Source organism: Styela clava, unplaced genomic scaffold, assembly GCF_964204865.1.
Source record: "Styela clava unplaced genomic scaffold, kaStyClav1.hap1.2 HAP1_SCAFFOLD_64, whole genome shotgun sequence".
In the NCBI taxonomy this organism is placed as follows: Eukaryota; Metazoa; Chordata; class Ascidiacea; order Stolidobranchia; family Styelidae; genus Styela; species Styela clava.
In genome coordinates, this window is record NW_027556593.1 from 19,228 (window position 1) to 25,541 (window position 6,314).

At 30.2% G+C, this 6,314-nt stretch overlaps 3 non-coding genes across 3 annotated transcripts; all 3 read right to left on the reverse strand.

The window, feature by feature from the left end:
* Nucleotides 1-1,522: 1,522 nt before the first annotated feature.
* Trnai-uau (transfer RNA isoleucine (anticodon UAU)) lies at nt 1,523-1,595 on the reverse strand. Its single transcript has one exon. It is a non-coding gene; the product is annotated as a tRNA-Ile (tRNA).
* Nucleotides 1,596-1,601: 6 nt separating this feature from the next.
* Trnag-ucc (transfer RNA glycine (anticodon UCC)) lies at nt 1,602-1,672 on the reverse strand. Its single transcript has one exon. It is a non-coding gene; the product is annotated as a tRNA-Gly (tRNA).
* Nucleotides 1,673-1,758: 86 nt separating this feature from the next.
* Nucleotides 1,759-1,841, reverse strand: Trnay-gua (transfer RNA tyrosine (anticodon GUA)). The gene has a single exon. It is a non-coding gene; the product is annotated as a tRNA-Tyr (tRNA).
* Between the last annotated feature and the right edge of the window lie 4,473 nt (nt 1,842-6,314).

Sequence of the window (6,314 nt, forward strand, 5' to 3'; positions counted from 1 at the left end):
ATTTGTACGATCGTATTCTTCGTCTCAAATATCATATGCCCTTCCAGCTATATCAAATTTTAGTTTATTAGTTTTTATTAATATTTTTTGGGTTATGATTTCTTCATCTAATTCATCAATGAAAATTTGACTATTTAATTTATAATCTTGTTTAATTGATTCTGCTACAAATTCATTAAATGTAATAGCTTGGGTATTTCCAATTTTATAATTACATTCTCCATTTTCGCTGATTTCAATTGTTACGTTACTATCTTTAATTATTCCATATGTATTTTTAGATGCTGTTTTTTGAACTTCAAAATCTGTATCTCGTTTAGCAATTAATTCTTCATTTTTAGTAGTAAATGCTGTTTTTTGAACTTCAAAATCTGTATCTCGTTTAGCAATTAATTCTTCATTTTTAGTAGTAAATGCTGGTACGCTTTCGCTTAATGTGATACTATGTAACACAACTCCAGTGATAGCACCAATTAAACTTAATGCGCCAACACCTAAGACAATACTTTCTCACCTATTTTTTTCTAAGAAGCTTAAAACTTCTTTAACTTGTTTATTTTTTGTCATTATTTTTGACCTCCTTTTTTTATTATATTTTCAATTTTTTTAAGTCTGACATCTAATCCTTTTAGTTTAAAATCTCTATTTCAATCAATTAATTCTTTGTTTTTTTCGGCCTCTCATTTTTCAGGCGTAGGTAACAAAGTGTTTAAATTTTTAATGATTTCTTTTATAGTTTTTAAATTATTTTCTATTTGTATTTTATTGTTACATATGTCGACATCTAGAACCCCTAATTTGCTAAAAATAATTTCTAAGTTTCGTTCGAGTTTATTGTGTAAATAAGTTATACGTTCACTATCTGTCATTTTATCTAACATTTTATCCTCTAAGGTTTTTTCTTTATTCTTTGTCATTATTTTTGACCTCCTATTTTATTTAATTCCTTTATGTAATATTTTATCATGCTATTTATACTTTTGTACACTTTTTTTCGACGCGCCTGTTGTTTTTTTGTAATGTCTTTGGGGATCGAATTAATATCCAAATGTGCTGTCATAAGTCGTTGTACATCAACTTTTTTCGATTTGAGATCGGCACGCAATTTTGATTCGCAACGTGACACTTCATCGTCAACAGCAAACATTCGTTTAATTTTATCTATTCTATTTTCCATATTTTTTTCCTCCTTTCCTTATATGGCAGGGATAGTAGGACTCGAACCCACACCAAAAGCTTTGAAGGCTTTTGTTCTACCTTTAAACTATACCCCTAAAAATGGTACCCACGGGAGGACTCAAACCTCCAACCTAAGGCTTAGAACACCCTTACTCTAATCAATTGAGCTACGTGGGTAAAAATGGTCGGAAAGAGAGGACTTGAACCTATGATCTCTCGGACCCAAACCGAGTGCTTTTCCATCTAAGCTACTTTCCGATAATGGCTGGGGTAGCTAGATTCGAACTAGCGAATGGTGGTCCCAAAAACCACTGCCTTTCCACTTGGCGACACCCCAAAATGGTAGAGCCATTGGGGATCGAACCCAAGACCTCACGCTTATAAAGCGAGCGCTATAACCACTAAGCTATGGCTCTATATGGAGCAGATGAGAGGAATCGAACCTCCATAGTCAGATTGGAAATCTGAAGTTCTACCATTAAACTACATCTGCTAATGGTGCTGGTTACAGGCCTCGAACCTGTACTCGTCCGTTTACAAGACGGGTGCTTTGCCACATTAAGCTAAACCAGCAAATGGTGGAGGAGGAGAGATTCGAACTCCCGTATCTAAAAAGAATCTGATTTACAGTCAGACGCGTTTAACCACTTCGCTACTCCTCCGTGGCGGACCTGACGAGAATCGAACTCGCTATCTCCTCTTAGACAGAGAGGCATGTCATCCATTACACCACAGATCCAAATGGTGGAGATGGCGGGATTTGCACCCACTTCTTGACGCAATTTGATCATGATTGTTTAATTTCGCTTTATATGATCATTCAAACGAAACTTAGTTGCTATTTACGAAATTGTCCCGCAACTGACAATTAAGGGGTTTTTTTGTTATTATATTCTCTAATATGACGGTGAAAACTGAAACGTGTTATTAGATACCAATGAGGATTCATTCATCAACATTGAAAGGTTGTTTGTAGTTGTTTTTGCATTTGTTAAAAAAAGAAACTACGCCAATCGAACCTATACATCCCCGAATATATTATACTACACTTTTCCTCCTCCAAATAATTTTCTTTTTAAATATTGTAGAAATGTTTCTTTCTTTTCTATTGGTGTTTTAGGTTCGAGTTTCCTATAAACTCTTGCGAAACGATGCAATGCTGGTCATCTACTGGTGAATATTTTATTCTCTCCATAAATGTTATAGTGTTTACCAACAACCTCAAAACCTTTATCTTTAATGTTTTTAGGTGTTTCATCGAGCGAAAAAATGTAATCGTTTCAAATTCACAATTTACGAAAAACAGACAATAAAAGATGATTTGTTTTATCTTTTTTAATTTTAATGTCATTCTCGATAACATATTCTTCGATAATATCTTTAATTTTAGTATGTGTTTTCGTACTTTTTTTATATTTGTTGTCTAAGTATAAGTTGTCAACCTCTATTGTACTAAATCGCATTCTTTTTATTCGATATAGCGATCATTTAGTTAATCTATGTTTTTTAAAAAAAGGACTTTGAAATTTAATGTCTTTACATAGTTCGATTTGTTCTTCATTTAGTTTTCACAAATTGTGTTTCTTGATTTCTAATTTTTGACAAATAGCTTTTATATCTTTTTCTTGAAGATATATAGTTGTGTTTTTAAATATACTGATTTCGTATTTGAACTTTTCAAGAAACTTTAAATATCCAAATTCTTCTCCTGTTTCGATAATCTTTTTCGCCAAAATAGAAGCACTCACTAATGCTGATTTTGGATCAAAGCATTTATTGTATATATTAAGTGATTTAATATTGTAAAACACAGGACAACCTTCTTTATTCATGTATCATTTGGCTCCTGCTTTCTTCATTCTATTCAAGAATCATCAATAAACCGAAAAATGTTCCTCAAAAGTAGTTAATATTCCCGATTTGGTATCTTTCGAGTCTCAGTAGTTAACTCACACTTGTTTACTTGTTATTCCTTTATGTTTGTGTGTGTAGTAAAACATTCTTTCCTCGTATGTTAATTGATTTATTTGTTTTTTATTTTTCATAGTTTTATTTATATTTAGTCTTTTCTATATAATGTTTAATACATAATACTTGATATTTATCAGCGTCTCCAACCAAATTATTACTGTCGTTGTGTAAAATGTAATTAGAATATGCTTTTTCATCGCATTCGAAACAACGAGCTTCGTCTAATTGGTAACGAACGTCAGCAAATCTTCCAACGTATTCTTGAAAAAAATATCGTGGATCTGTCTTATATAATGTCAATAGACAAAATACAAGAGTAATACGACGGCGTTGTAAGTTTGGAATTTGTTGTAGAAACTCATATGGATAAAAGTGAAATTCATCAAAAAATAGAACATTGTGTCCTTTAGCTATGGCATCTTCAATTTTATTTGTCAAATCGATATGATCACGAAAAGTGATAACTGGTCTAATTTGACGTGTTTCTCTTGTTGTTCCTTCTAATTGAAAAATTTGTGGTTCTTCAATACCTCATTCTGCGATAAGCTTTTTTAACTTTGTCGTCTTTCCTGCTCTCATGATTCCTTCGATTGAAATAATGAGCCCTTTATTCAATAACTCTTGTTTGAACATTGTTTTTTTTCCTCCTGTGTTCCTTTTTTTTTTATTTTTTTTGTTTGCTGGCAGAGAGACGAAGCCTTGACGTTTACCAAGACCTCGTCATAAAACCGGCCGTAATATGACCGGTTAAGGTGAATGAAACAGTGACTTTGAAAATAAAAAGATAAAGGAAAGGAAATTGTCGCTTAAGCTAGTTGTCACTGCCTCTTCACAATAATATACATGGTAAAAAAAATAAATTGTGTTTCCTTTTTGCATCTTTTTTTTATCTTTTTTTTTCTTGTTTTGTAATTTCCTTTTCAAACTTTTTGAGCATGTCCTTAAATATCATTTGATGTAGAAAATCATATCCAAATTCTTTATCAAACTTTTTTTCAGGCATGTCTTCTCGTCATTCAGCGAAAACAACATTCAACCGGCATAGTTTTTTAGTGTCGCAACTTACCATAACCTTAAGGTCAAATGATTTATCCTCGTCTTTACGTTGTTCGAAATTCATGAAGAACACAACTCTTTTACTGTCGTTATCATCTCAACTGGTGTTTGTGTATATTCATTTTCGATGTTTTTTTGTAATTTCCTTACTGATTTTTTCAAAATAATCATGAAACTTCAAATTTCTCTGATTCATTTTTGAATTAAATTTTTCTACTTGTTTTTTTGTCATATATTTCATTATTCTTCTCCTTTATATTTATACGATCCTCTTTTTTTCGTGAATTTTTGATTAGCTATTTCTTTTCTAATTCTATTAATTGTCTTTATTTTTTCAACGTTTTCTTTTTCTCAATCAAGAACAGCATATACACCAATAAATATTTTGGGATTATCGCCTTTTTTTCAAGTTGAAAGTTTTGTTTTTGCTAAGTTAACAAGATTTTTTCGACATCTATTGAAAGCGCTACGTGAAACTTTATTTTTCATGTAAGATGGGTAATTATTTGTTGATTCATCGGCTTCATTATAGTCTTTGTTAAAATATTTTTGTGAAATTTTTCAAACTTTTTTCATACGAATATTTTCAAAATCATAACTATATAATCTATTTCAATTTTTAGCTAGTATAATTGAACTCATTTCTTTTCTAATAGTTTTTTTAAATTCTTCAAGATAATCATCTAATTTTTCAAAATCCTCAAGTATTAAATAAACTTCGATTTTGTTATTATCACTATCTTCTAAATGATATCATCGTCTAGGTTTTTTTTCTAAAATATGAATATTAAAGTTTACAAAGTCAAATCTATGACCCATAGACTCAATAGTGACGACAAAACGACCTCTCAAAGGTTCATGTGGTGACTCATCCCAGCTCATTCAATCACAATAAACCATACCACAATTCATTTTTTCAACAGCACTAATAAGTGTATTTTCCATTTTTTTTTCTAATTGTTTTAATTCGTCGTAAGATATTTTTTTATATTTTCCATTTCCATCCGAAAAATTTGACATTATTCTTTTCCTCCTTTTAGATATTTAATAATATAATCTATTTTTTTTTCAACCTCTAATAATCGTTCTTCTGTAATTGCACCGCTACTTGTTGGGTGAGGTACCGCCATTTGAATTAATCTCTTCATGGTCTTAAAAGCCGGTAAATTGGGAAATCTATATTTTTCATTTTTGTTTCATCATTTGTTATGTTCATACGTGTATTTATCATCATCCCTTACTGTACTAGTACAGCTTTCTCACACGCTATTAATGTATTTTAAACTCAAGTATGCGTCTTTTAAGTTAAAAGGTTTAGGTAATAAATTAGCATATCCATTCAATTCATAAAAATCTTCATCTTTATTTTTTATAATACAGTTACCGTTTGTTAATAGTGGTGTGGCTGACATATAAACACCTGTTTTGTGTAAGCTATATAATCTAACAACATATAATTTATTGTTGTATATAAACATATCTAATTTTTTATATTTTTTTTTAGAATCGTAAAGTGGAACACCTTTTTTGATGAAAGCCACTTGTTCTTTTGTCAATTGTCATTCTCAAATATGATCCGCGTTGTGTTTTAGTGTTGTTTCTTTATTTTTTGTCATTATTTTTTCCTCCTTTTTCAAACGTTTTAACTGTTACGTAAAAACCTTTTTTTGCTCAAACAGTATTGTCTTCGTCCCCTTTTGGTGATCATATTGTACTTTCAATACTAGTTCTAGCATCATATTCAATTTTTAAATCTCATAGTATACTTTCCAATTTATCCAACTCTTTTTTGTTTTTCATTCAAATTTTATATGTTTTCATTATTCTTTTCCTCCTTTGTTATCTAATAATTCTTTTTTAATTAATTTTTCTTTTTCTTCTTTGATCAATCTTTTCAATTCAATAATATCTTCGTGACCTAACAAAATACATATAGCAGGTATAGTACCTAAAATTGGTATTAATAAAAGAAAAGCTGTATATATACGTATATTTCTAACTTTTTTTCATAATTCTTTATATTTTGTTTTTACTATTAATGTTGCTTTTTCGTTGTATCTAGCTTCTAATGATTTGTTGCTGTTATTGTTTGATGATCCTAAGGCAAA